This window comes from Dermacentor variabilis, chromosome 3, assembly GCF_050947875.1.
Source record: "Dermacentor variabilis isolate Ectoservices chromosome 3, ASM5094787v1, whole genome shotgun sequence".
In the NCBI taxonomy this organism is placed as follows: domain Eukaryota; kingdom Metazoa; phylum Arthropoda; class Arachnida; order Ixodida; family Ixodidae; genus Dermacentor; species Dermacentor variabilis.
Window position 1 is genome coordinate 75532359 of NC_134570.1, and position 13094 is coordinate 75545452.

General features: G+C 51.0%; 1 protein-coding gene across 2 annotated transcripts in view; it reads left to right on the forward strand.

Moving 5' to 3' along the window:
• a (arc) overlaps positions 1 to 13094 on the forward strand; it is a 213046-nt gene that overhangs the window by 80700 nt on the left and 119252 nt on the right. For both annotated transcript variants that reach the window (XM_075685651.1, XM_075685654.1), the window contains exon 2: positions 2196 to 2262. The gene's annotated coding sequence lies outside the window, so the exon portion shown is untranslated. The remainder of the gene's footprint in view (positions 1 to 2195; positions 2263 to 13094) is intronic.

Below are 13094 nucleotides of genomic sequence, written 5' to 3' on the forward strand. Positions count from 1 at the left end.
AACGTCGGCTTCATGTGAACGGAACTTGCTTGCAGGGCTCATATCCCAGCAGTCAATAAGCCAAGTCATCGTCATCTTAAGATTGCTTACGAGGACGCCCCAGAGATCATACCATGTGACCTCCACAGCTACTTTACCAATGGTCGTGGTAGAAAATATGTTAAGCAAGTGGGAGAAGGCGGGGGGAGGGGGGTGTCTCCACACTTGGAAAGCCTCGCGCTAGTCTCTTAGCGGCACGCGTCACTATAAGGGACAAGCTGCCGGAGGGCCTTCCAGCTACAGAGTGTGTACACCGGTGCGGCATGATGGCAGAGGTCGCGCCACAGTGCGACCTCGACCGTCACGACTGACGGGACTTGCCGAAAAGAGGAGGACGAGTCGCTTCCGTACGCGAGGAGACAATGGAGGGGGAGGAGAATGAGGGAGAAGTTGTTGGAGGTTTGATCGCCTTTCCGTGTGCTGCGTTCGCCTGCCACTTTTCCTTGGTTCCTCGGCTTTCTCTAAGCCGTGTTCCTGCGACAACCGCTGCTACCGCCACTTTCGCTTTGTGCGCAGCGAAAATTGCAGGTAGAAAGGAAGGCAGCGATGAGTGCGAAAACCATATACGTGCTGCTCGCTCACGAGGCCCGCTGCTGGGGTTGTTGGCGGAGGAAAGGTTTTCGGGGGCACGACTTGGCGTGCAGAGAATGGACCCATTAGCCGCCAGGCCGCGCGCTTCTGTGCCGCGTCGGCACCGCTTTCATTTCGCCGAGAAGGTGCTCCCGGGAAAAGATAAATTGGTGCGCGTGCTCGCCGGTGCGAGTTCGTGGCGCGGTGGGACGGTACGCGAGAAGGCGCAGGGGGGGCCTCTCTTTAGGAAGCGCCCGATTGGAAGCGGCAGCTCATTGACGACGGGGAAGCGAAAAATTGAAAGCCCAAACCCGAGAAGCCAGTGTATGCAGGCGATCGTCTGGCAGGCGCCACCTGCGCTCTGAAAGCGGCACGACACACAGTGGGTCAAGCTCGGCCGAGGCAGCTGCCCTTCAGGAACTGTCAGAAGTCCCGCTTTGCAGAACCAGTGGTCCCGTGGTTCTGCACACTGCAGAATCTTCACGGCTGGGGAATACGCAGTGTTGTCGGCTGTTAAACATGTAAGGAAAACGAAGACACACCAGACCATTATATACGCTGACTCTTCAAGTGTGTGCGATCCTCGTGTTCGTTTCATAAAAGTAAAAATACGGTACTGAATTGCCTTTGCTGTGTGTTGCACACTCCTGTGTGCAACATGTCCAATCAGCATGTCACAATATGTTGGGTCCCTGGACCTAGAGGCATCGAGGGTAATATGCTTGCTAACGAAGCCGCCACATCGACAGCAACATTATCTATCCCTCCCATAGACTTAAAACCTTTCTTACGGAAAAATGTTAGGAACTACTGGCAAAGCTCATGGGACACTTAGAAAAATCTTAGAAGCTGCATGGCATTAAACCGCAGTTTGGAAATCGTCCAACCATATCAAAAATTCGCCGAACCGAAGTCATCATCTGACGACTTAAAATCGGTCGCACGTATGAGCACACATGCGCATCTGTTTACTGGTGATGAGCCACATATATGTGGTAAACGTGGCGTGGCGTTGACTGTCCTGCACGTGTTGCTGTAATGTCGTGCATTAGAGGGTCACAGAGAAAATACTTGCGTTTACCACAATGTCAACAAGTCCCGCTACATCCAGCCATATTCCTATAGGAAACGACCCGCTCTTTGACAGTAAACTAGTCTTAGCTTTTCGAAACGCTGTCGGTGTACTGCATGGTATACACTCAAGCGATCCGTGTGGCACAGCCTCTTCTCAAAGGCTGCTGCTGCAACAGCAGATTTTAGAGCACAGGCTTCTCGGCGCTTGAGCTTACGGCCCCGGTGAGGAATCAGTACTACTTGCATATTCTTACGTTTTTATGATAATTTCGCAACAAATATTTTATCCTCCTAGCACAGCTCATTTGTCATCGTCATGTTCTTAGTACATATATATTTTAGGCATTTAAGCAGCGACTGCTCTTAAGCCCTTTTACAGCCGTGTCACAGCCTTGCCATCATGTACCTATGTCGACACATTCCACCATGTGTTTGGCGCTCTTTGGTCAGAAGTGGCCCCTGCGCCAATAAAACCCATTAATCAATAAATTGCCCGCTGTCTCGTCGTGCAGGAGAGCCCTACCAACGCAGTCTCGGCGTCCTTCTCTCGTGCTGGTGACTACCCACTTTGAATAAAAGGTAAGAAAGCTGCACTCGCACTTACGCCGATACGAGTGCTTGCGGCATGGAAATACTACTAAAAGAACGTGCCATTTCGAAAAGAGAAACGAATATACGTTTCAGAAGCCAGCTTTATTTTCCTTTCTCCAAATTTTCTTTCCTTGTACGCTTACTTTAGTTTCCAAGTAAAAAAAAAAAAATATCGCTATGACGTTGCCGTACCGGTAGTCATTGATGTCGGCTCTGTAGTCTTTCTGTACTCATTCTGGAAAAAAGAAGAGTTAAGGCACAGAGGAGTTAGGATAATGCATTCACTGTAGAAGTTCTGCAAGAAATTGTGCAATTTCCGCAGACTCTGGGAATCTATGCTATGTGAAGCATTCTGTAGGTGCCTGGCTACCCAGCTTTGTTGGTGTTCCTCAAAACGATACGAGGTGGTCCAACGCGTTCCTGTGAATTGAGTAGTTGTGTGTGTGTGCGTGCGCGAGCATGCGTGTGTGTGGAGACAGCAACACGACGACAACCACGTTGTAGACTATCACATGACAGTAATTGCATTATTTCTAAGCCTGCGCCGCTCGAAACGATCCTACGACATGGCGATTCTTTGGTTCTACACGGGCAGTGGACGAACGTAAGCGAGAGAAACGCGAATTGCGACGTCATCAACGACTATATGTTATACAGTCGTACGTACACGTGGCTATTCCAGGTCGTGCATGTCATAACGAGACAACGTCATTCGTACTTTCGGCGAAGAACCGTTGTGCAACGTCGCACAGCTTCTTCGTAGCGTAAGCCGTTGCGAGGAAAGTACTGCCGAAAGTGGGCCGGTCCTTCAGATAGTGCATGTCTAACACGGCGCCCCAAAGTGCGGGTTGTCACAAAGAAAGAACACGACAGTCAAGTACCACGGGGCACACGCGCCGAGTGTTCCAAAGAACTGGCTGGCTCTGGAACGAGAGAAGCATGCGTCTGATAGACCTAATCAATCAATCAATAAAAAAAAAAAGCTAGTGGCCTAATGGTTAGAGCATCCGGCTGCTGTATTCCACGGCAGAGGTCCGATTTCCACGTCGTCTTGCTTCAAACGAGGCGAGACAGGAACTTACCGCTAAGTGCCCAGAATGATTCGCATTAATGTATGCCCATAGTAGTTCTGTGTTAAGACAATCTGCGGTACGTTGTTTGATGCAGACCTGCAGGCCGATGCATATGTTACCGCTGCGGTCTCGTACCGGTACACCGCTGTTGGCACGAAATGTCGCAGCAGACAGAGAAGAGAAGAGTGAAACAAACTTTCCTGTTTAGAGTAGCTGTTAGTTCTTGCCAAGAATACGGAATAGGTCCCTTTGACCGCGATAATCCCAACGTATAATTTTCGTAATGTTGGGTTTGACAACTACAAATCCGAATTTTTAGCTTTTCTGGCCCGCTGGGGCTAGGTTTCAGTGGTGGATTGCTCAGCAAATCAGTTCCTATTCAATAGTTTATTTCTACACTAACTAATTTCGGGCGTTTTTTTTTTTTTTTGGGGGGGGGGGGTAAATACTTTCTCTCGCGAGACATAAAGGTGATCAAGTTACTTTAGTTTTTCATGATGCGGAATGTGTTTGCACTGTTCAGGTCCAAACACATTCACATGCACGCCGCTGAGGGGGAAACACATTTGCTCGCAGCCGCCAAGTAGTCCGACGGACCAGCCGTGGTCGTGTCCACAACTTACTGGAATCTTCGTTTATTTTTCTGCTCAGTTCCGCGTTCGCACGACGGGTTCAACGCACTCGGATTTTCTTTATCCGCGGACACGGACCCCGCACGCTCCGTTATCCGCGTTCACATCTGCGCGCAGTGCGCACTTCGTCGCGCCTGTCGTCGGACGTCGTCATACTCGGGCTCCGGACGGCACAGCCCCCTCCCGCGCGCTGGCTGTTGTCTCAATCTTTGATCGCACGCTCACTCTCTTTCTGTCTTGATTTACGATTGGGCGGTTCTCCCCCCTCTGTCCCGCCTATCGGTGCTGCCGAAGTTCTGACCCGTCAACCTCCATCAGTCGACGGCTTCCGCCCTCCCCCCTCGTTCCCGTGTTCCTTTTACGGCCCGAGCCTACGCGTCCTGCAGTGGCGAGCAATTAGGAAGCAGTAGCTATGAGGCAGAAGGGTGTTTACGGGGGAAGAGGGAGCCTTTCTTTGCTTTAATATAGAAAAGACGCGGAGTGAATGGGAGAGAGGTGCGGTCATCATCTGCGGATGTGTTGCTTTTTCTTCTCGTGCAATTTTGCGATTGACTAGAGTTGGCCGTCTTTATCTTCGGAACGACTTCTGGGTCCTCGCTTAATTGCCCAGCGCAGCGGTGGGAGTCGGACCTCCTTCCATCCTCTTCTCTGACCCTTCGCCGTATAGCAGTTCCCGAGCGACCGCGTTGCCCCGCGACTCTCGGAATCAAATTTGGGGCGATCGCTGTGTGTGGGCCTCCGAAGACGAGGAGTCTCTATGGGTTGCATAGGCCGTTCCGTAGACTGCGGCCATAACGTAGGACATCTGTCACTGTTGCGAAATAAACTCCCGGAAAAGTGGGCGCAGCGAGTGAGGATAGCGAAGTGCGTGAGGTGATAAGCGCTCTGGGGTGGACTGACAAATTATTCTGTGAAGGACATACCTTCAGTCTGTCTGGCAGTCAGCGTGGCGGCCGGCTTTCTTCATACATCACCGTGCTGTTCTCACAGGAGGGGGACAGTGAGAGAGGTGTGGTGGCGTTACGGAGAGAATAGATTTTGAAGTACACTTTGTGCCGTCGTTAGGAAGTGAACAGAGAACACATGCGAGTGTAAGCGGGGCAACCAAGTATTAGAGAAAAATAGACCAAAGCAGGTAACGAGAACGGGGAGAGAAAGAAGGAAAACCACTTCACAGGAGCAAATTGCCCTATTAGGCCTTCCTACCCTGTACAAAATGCATTTTGAGCAGGACTTACGAATTCTGCAAGGGTTGCAGATTGGTTGAGTATATAGGCAACGTTGCATCTTGAATGTGTTCACAGCGCTTCAGGAAACGGGACAGGCAGAGAGGGCTCTTTTACTCGGCCTGTCCCTTTTCTTAAGTATGTATGTGCTGTGGACACATTCAAGATGCACTTACGAAGTCGTTTTTTTTTTTTATGTAACTGCTCGGCTGCTTCCTGTTCGCTCCAGTAACCTTCAACTTCATTTGGTACTTCAAACATGCCGAGCTGACCTGCAGAAGGCGCAAACGCCTACCGAACTAGGGAGGTTTGTTAAGCAGCTAAAGTTGTATCGGAGGAATTGGATGTCCGGCAGGCATACGAGTTACAGCAAGCGATGCTGCAAGTTACTGCTGCCATCTGTGAGCGTTTTAGTTGATCAAACGCCGTCGAACTCATTCGGTGCGACACGATGTGTGCCTAGCAGCATAAATACTGTCGCTCTTAGCACGTATAACAGATCGCGCTAGGTAGGCTTTATTTCGTCCTTCACCGAAAAGAACGCGCGGCCATCAGTGCTGTTTTCGGATGCCGCCAACTTACAACAGTGTTTTAATGCGTTAGCATTCTTAGGGTACTTCGCGTACTTTCTGGGGGCTAGCTGTGTTTATATGTAAGTTTGCATCTACCCATTTTACCACGTACTTAGGTCACTGCGTAGTCCGTTGTCGAATGGGTAGCCCATCGGGTTGCTGTGTTGAAAGAACAGAGTTCGAAACCAAATCTCGGATAAGCTTGGGTTGCTGAGTATATAGCAGTGTGCAGATACGTGCTGCTCTTTCACGCCTACATGGGTCACTGTAGATGTGCGACTGGGTATAGGTACGGCTGTTCAATGAAACCCTGATGCCGGCTACCTACGGCTTCTCCATGCCCGACTTGAAGTACTGGGTATATGTGCCACTCGGTTTGTGCTGGCCTTCAATGATCCTCTTTGATACCAACTTGGGTTACGGGGTATGTGCCAGTAGGTGTGTGCCGCCCTCTAATGAATGTCTTTGATGCCAACTTTGGTAACTAGGTCTGTGCCACTGGAAATTTACCTCTCTACAACGACGAAAAAACTCTGTGGGACCCATCTTACGATGACTGTTGACGGTAATACGTAATACACGGTAATACACTGAATCATAATAGTGACGACGTGCTGCCCCCGTGGAAAATAATTACCCTATAGGCTCGTGTAAGGGTCGCACTTCATTTCTAGAATCTTGGCTGTGTGTGGCCCTTACACGAATTGGGCCGATGACGGCCCGCTAAAGGTTCGTACTGTTTCTGCAACTGTGGCAGAGGGTGAGTAAGGTGCAAATGACATAACAGCCGAGACGACGCACCACACTAAGAAACAATGATGCGGCGGCGGCGCCCGGAGCCGCGTCGACGGAAAAGCAGCTAGCGTCATCTAGCGGCAACGGAACCAACTTCGCTGTTACTCTTTCGCGCTTGCCTAAGAACACTCGGCGTCCTCTTGCGCCGCCACCGCAAAGCTTGCATGTGGCCTCAGAAATTCGTGGCGCCGGTGCTTGCGAACGCTGAGACCCGCGCCATGAGACAAGCGGTCTCCTCTCTCTCCTTTCTGAACGCGCTTCGCCATCTATTTCCACTGTCGAGAAGTCCGCAGGTGGCCTCCGATGCGAAAAGCGTGGCGTGTCAAAGAGGTTCATTGAAGAGCGACAAATATGTACTCATACTCGGTGACCCAAGTTTGTGCAATGATTGCTTTCTATACCTGTTGCCTCAACACAGCAGCCCGACGCATTACCCATTCGACCACGGACTACCCAGGAACCCAGATAGGCGGGAAAATGCTTACACGCAAACCTACATAAATACAAACATAAGTAGTATTCCGCCGAAAAGTTCGTGAAGCACCCTATATACATACAAAGCGCAAAGTAGCGTTCCTTCTACAACAAACATATATTGCCTTCGCTCTCGTGATACCTCTAAGTCGACGACTCGTACTTCCATCCGTCTAATTTAATGTTTGCATTACAGCATAGCTTGTGAGCGATGTTGTGCCTAAACACAACGTGGTATCGCCTTAAAGTTGCTACCTGTGCGGTCCATAAACATGAACACTGCATAGTTCAGCAAATTGACTACTAATTAATTTACCATACGAATTAGTTCTAAAACATATTTATTTCTTCTTTTTTGTATGAATACTCTCCATCGTCAGAAATAAATGTGAACACGTTGTTTTAATTTTCTTTTATGTAGCATGGTGTTTGAGATTTGTGGGGTTAACGTCATTTCATTTAGGTATCCATTATCAGCGCAGTTATATTGCCCACACGTACATGTGCTTGCGGATTCGTGATCTTGTAGAAAGGTAAGCGTCGTCTTTTAACTAGTGTTAAATGCGTAAGCATATTTATGTCGACTCACTGAGGAAAACCTTCGCTGATGCGTGGTGCTCAGAGGCCGATTGTCTTAACCACTGGGCTAAACACTCACGCTTGAAGAAGGCGAATGTGTTATGTCGTGTCGCCTGTGCTGTCGCGCAACACTGACAGATAAGCAGTCGATTAGTTAATAAGAATAAGGAGTGATGAGATGAGGCATTATATAGGCCTGGTCGCGGTTGGTAATAATTCGACGCGGATGAATAAGTTGCTAAAGAGTGATAAGGGCTAATAATGGTCGGCGCAATTCTGATAAGAACTTATAAGGGTCGGATCAAGTCAATTACGTTGATAACGACCGATGATGGTCGGATAATGTCCGATGAGGTTGATAAGGACATAAGGATCAGCACGATTCCGATAAGGTTGATAACGACCGATAAGGGTTGACGAGGGTCGGATCGAGTCCGATAAGGCTGAACAGTCTACTGCTTCGTCAAGCGCGGAAAACGACGTGCGTCGCGTCGTATGCGTGGAGATGAGCAAGTTGCAGGATGCTTACGCATACTTGCAGAACTCCAGCAGAGTCTCTGCGTAATTTTTCCCCTCCTATATTTTTTTCTAGGAACGTTTGTCGCATCGCTTTTCCCACACGGCCTTCAATTCGCTTTTGGAGTGCTTGATGGCGTATTCGACGTCAATTCAGAGCTCTGCTAAAAGTACTATCAGGTCTTGCAAGACAGTTCTCAGGAGACGGAGAGAGAGACAGATAAATGAGATGAGTACTATAAGGTCTTGACTGTTCTCAAGCTGTGTTAAATGTCGTTATTCGTGCTTCATTATCGCCATTCTGGTCCACCTATATACTCGCAGTAAAGTTTATCTGCTGTGCCACGTACGTTTGAAACGCTGCTCGTGGCTGAAAGGCTAGATGCCTTTATTTGCCTTTTTACCTTGCTTTCCCTACCTTCCTGCTGTCAGGTCGCGGCCACAGAGCAAGTGGTAGCGGCAGATCAATGAACGCACCCGTGAAGTGTGAATCATTCGTCAACGTGGCACGACGCCTTTTCCATTCATCGGCGCCAGGGGTCCGAGGGCCCCTGTCGAACGCGTATACGAGCATGCGCCGTCTTCTCGTGAATATTACGCGGATCTCTGAACGACGTCAATGCATCGGAAACGGGCGACCCCGGCGGCGCTTGCGTGCGTCGAAGCCTTCTTCGACCGCGGGGATGCGCCTTCGATTCTTTTCACGCGTTCCGCGTCGTCGAGTCGAAGAAGGTCAAACTCGCTGTTACGGCATCGCGCCTAAGGGAAACGACCTCTAGGTACTTCCCCCCCTCCTGCCCCTTCGCCGCATGGGCGCGATTCAGCGCCGCCGCAACAGACGACGTTGCCACGCTTCGGCGTTATCGCTTGCCGGAAGAGCCTTAGCGGGAACCCTGCTGATCTTGCATATAGTTCGCGTCTAGCCTTGTATGAAATGCGTCGGCGTGTATCGGCGGTTGAATGGCGGAGCTGTCGCTTACGCTCATTTCTTTTGTATTGTTTTCTTTCTCTTCATTTCTTTCTTTCTTTGGACGAAAGAGCTTTGAGAGAGAGGGTGAGGAAAAGGCGTTCAACAAAAGGAAACTTTCAATCGCTCCTGCATGCCTGCAACCATAGTGTGGGGCTTGTCACCGCAAAACCGTGCAGTGTAAGTGAATCACTAGCGCCGAACGATCAGGAGCCAAAATGGGAAGCATGCCTTGCAGCATAGGTCTCCTGGCAAGTAGTTATCTTGTTCGTGCCATTCTGCTGGCGCTAAAAACGAACGCGAAGTCTGATTTTACACCTACAGAACACTACACGCTGCACGTGTTCCGCTACACGTGGTTCTGGGGACGTTCACGTCACAACCGCGCTATACGCGTACAAAGCGGGTGCTTGAAGAGGGTATATGGCGTCAGCCTGCTTCTAATGCATGGAACCTCAGCCGCAGTAGGCGAAACGTTAATGTCTTCCAATTGTTCGGTTGACGCCTAGCCCCAGTTTCCCCACCATGTAGTCTTCTGTATAGTACCCCAAGTGTGATGATTTAGCTCGCCTCAAAGTACGGTCTCCCTGTATAGCTTCGGCCACGATGCACCGTATTGGTGCGGCTGAGCACCATTCGTGTCTAGCACATCCACTTTTGCACCTATGCTTCAGTGCCACTGTGTTGCTCTGTGCGTGTTGTGGAGTTCAACAAAAGGTGCTACTCAATTATTCACCATTGAAGCGGCTTATAGTTTGCCCAACGTTTCTTTCTTCCTTCTTTTTTTCCTGGGCAGGCACTTGGTGGAACTGCCTTGTAGTGGTTATTTGTGGGTATTGGGAAAGATACTGCTCGACAGAAAGAAACCTTCCAACGTCCCTATATTGAAGTCCTTCTTCTGCGGGCTGGCGATTTCTATGCTCGTGCGTGATATGCGCACACAAGTCTTTGTGAAGAGCCGAGCAGGAAAGTGCCCAATTGCGTGCGCGCGCGGCTGAGGCACGTTAGAAAGAATTCGGCCTTGTATGCGCTATACATTGTATCCGTTATCCGTGTGTACTTGGAGAAGAATTGGCGGACCAGTTCCGCTGGGCTGACGCTGCTAAAGTGGTCGCGGACCTGATTTTGACTGCTCGCAATATCGATTTAACTCAGGGAAGAAGTACAATGCTCAAATGGGCGCTTGCATACTTGTTTGGCTCGCATCTCCATATATCCTTGGTCTGAAAATATGTGCCGAGCCTCGAAGCGCGTGAGCAGCCTGTTAGCCGATATGCGTTTTTTTTTTCTGTTTTGTTTTGTGTAAGCAGCGAGCGGTCGCAAATAATTACTAGCGCCATTTGCAGCTTCCCATCGGACTGAGCGTCGTATATTCCTGGATTCTCCGAAGCGCTCTTGTCCGCTTTAAAACTCTGCGGCGTGTGCACTCCATCGGGTGCAACACGTGACGGGAATTCAACTGAGCACTGCATTCATATCGCTGCTGTGGTAAATCCGAATTCGTTAATCTGTTAGCACGGGGGGTTGGCGAGCAGAAGTGAGATGAATGCGAGAGAATTCGTCTCACTCGCCAGCGAGCTTTTGAAAGAGCACAGCGAACAGTTAGACTTGGCACAGAGAATAGTTACGAGAGGACACAGCGCACGAGGCAAACCTAACGTGCTCGCCCCCCCCCCCCCCCCTTCGGTTGGGCCAGTCCCCGTCACATCCTGACCGCGTTGGGAATCGGAAGACGAGGCTCCCAGTGCCGAGAGCGATTCCTTTGTCTCGCGTCCGCGACCTGCGGAACCGACCGCTCGTCCAGTGAATGCCGATTGTCTTTGCAAAAAAAAAAACACGGCATACCGGGGCACTCACGCGCACGCACTGTCAAACCCACGGGACGATTATTCGTGAGAGAAGGGGAAAAGAAAGAAAGCAAGGAAAAAAAAAACTATCGTGCGTACGTATACGACTCGCGCATGCATCTTCGCACGCATCGCTCCATGCCCGCTGCGCGCTTCCTCTCGCGGTCTTCTCGCGGACTGCGCACGTGCATTCTCTGGCGCATACGCGGGCCAGACTTTGAATGAACGCTCTTCGCCTTCTTCGCCGTGAGCACGCGGTCTAGCTCGCCCTTATGCATGCCGCGTGCGCGGCTCTTAGGAACGCTTTCTAGGTTGAGGAGAACCGCCCGGCCGGCCGGCCGGTCGACCAACTGGCCGGAAGGAACGGAAGACCCCGCCGTACACACGCCATGGGAGCGGGCGGCTATAGCTGAGTCGGCGCTCACTTCTCTATCGAGGCCGGGGCTCCGTGACCTCTGAACCGCGCAGCAGCGCCTGCCTGCGGGATAGAAGCGTCTCGTTCCGTCTTTCGGCCAGCCAGAGCCATCCGATTGTTTTCATAATCCTTATTGCAGCTTCTGCAGCAGCAGCAGCAGCAGCAACCAGAGGCATTTACTTTCTCCTTTCGCTTTCGCGTGAGGCCGTAGGCGCTCATTTTCGGCGCAGCGCGGCGGGAACGGATGCGGTGGCGTGAAATTGGCGTGACCGTGCCTGCTATAGTGGGTCAGAGAGAGAGAGAGAGAGAGAGGGAGAGCGCTTGGCGCTTTAATGCCGTAGCGTTAAGCATAACGACGTGTCGCTAGACAGCTATACAGCCCCTGATACACAGAACACGCGTGTTGTCGGTCCAGCTGCAACTCGTAAAAAAATAGCTATGCAGGTCTATGCAAATTGACGGTGACCCGAACGAGAAAGCCGAGACCTCCAGCTCTCACCGTCGGCGCCTGTACACTGCACGTGCCGGTTTACAAATTTGTACGCTCGTTGCACGTGCCCTTTAGGTTGCTGAGCGTGTCTGTATATACCAACGAGATGGGCAAACGATAACGAATCATCTCTTTTTTGTCGAGAAGAGCGCATCGGCGGTGTTGCAAAAGTGTGCACGAGGTAGTGAAAAGGTCACTGCGAAGCGCTAATGATTTGAAATTCGCCGCCGCCATTACAGAGACGAAGTGACGCGGCGGACGAAGCAAAGTTCACCGGATCACAGACCTCGGCATTCACGGTGCTGCACGCAACTATATAGCGGCGCGACGGAGTTCGCACTCGTACGCCGCCAGTGACAGACCTGTACGCCCTTCGCTGTGTGTACGCGCACTTGCCCTGCCCGGGGCGCTTCTCCGCCGCTGACATCACAATGCGTCATTTGTTTGCCGAAGCGGAAGGATCTCCTTCTTCTGGCGGTAATTGTCTCTTTTTTTCTTTCTTTGCTCCATACTCGCCGCCGCTGCAGGCCGTCTCTCTTCATTCACTGTCGCTCGCCGCCATGCGTGTTGTACGGGCGAGTTTCCATCTTCCACCCACAGGCTCGCCAAATGCCGACATTGAGCTCGCGTACGTACCTCGCGGAGTGCGCGAAGATCGCCCACCATTTCTCTCCCGCTGGCTGGTGCATTCGCTCTTACTTCCTCGGGGCGGCGGCAGGTATTCGCTGCACGCGCGTTCGAAGCGCTTCCTCCGCGTGGGAATCTATTGTCCTCGCTAGCGCTCGTATTAAATGTCCTTGATGTGAGCCAGGAGGAAGCATCGCAGTTTTTCTTTTCTTTTTCGTTGGTTTTGTCCTGCCTGGTCAGCAGGCACCGTGCTGCTCAGAAACCGTATACTGTGTACGTGAATTTCTTTTCTCGAAAGGAATGTCAATTGAAGTGCCCCAGATTTAACTTCGTTTTGACATCCACTGAATGACTCTCCGAAAACATCTGGGAGCGCATAGCACTGCTCAATAAAGAGTACCGTACAGATGTGCGCCCTGCTCGCGTCATCCACTGTCGGAGAATGTGCATGGACCACGGCGGCGAGCTTCCTCTGCGTTACGCACTGCAACAACGCTTCTAATGTCCGTGCGAGGCGCAGCTCTCTAAACCTTTCTATAACTAGACCAACTGCGTCAAATTTGCCTGCTAGTGCATTTAGTGAGCATATGCGTGTACAGACGCGTAG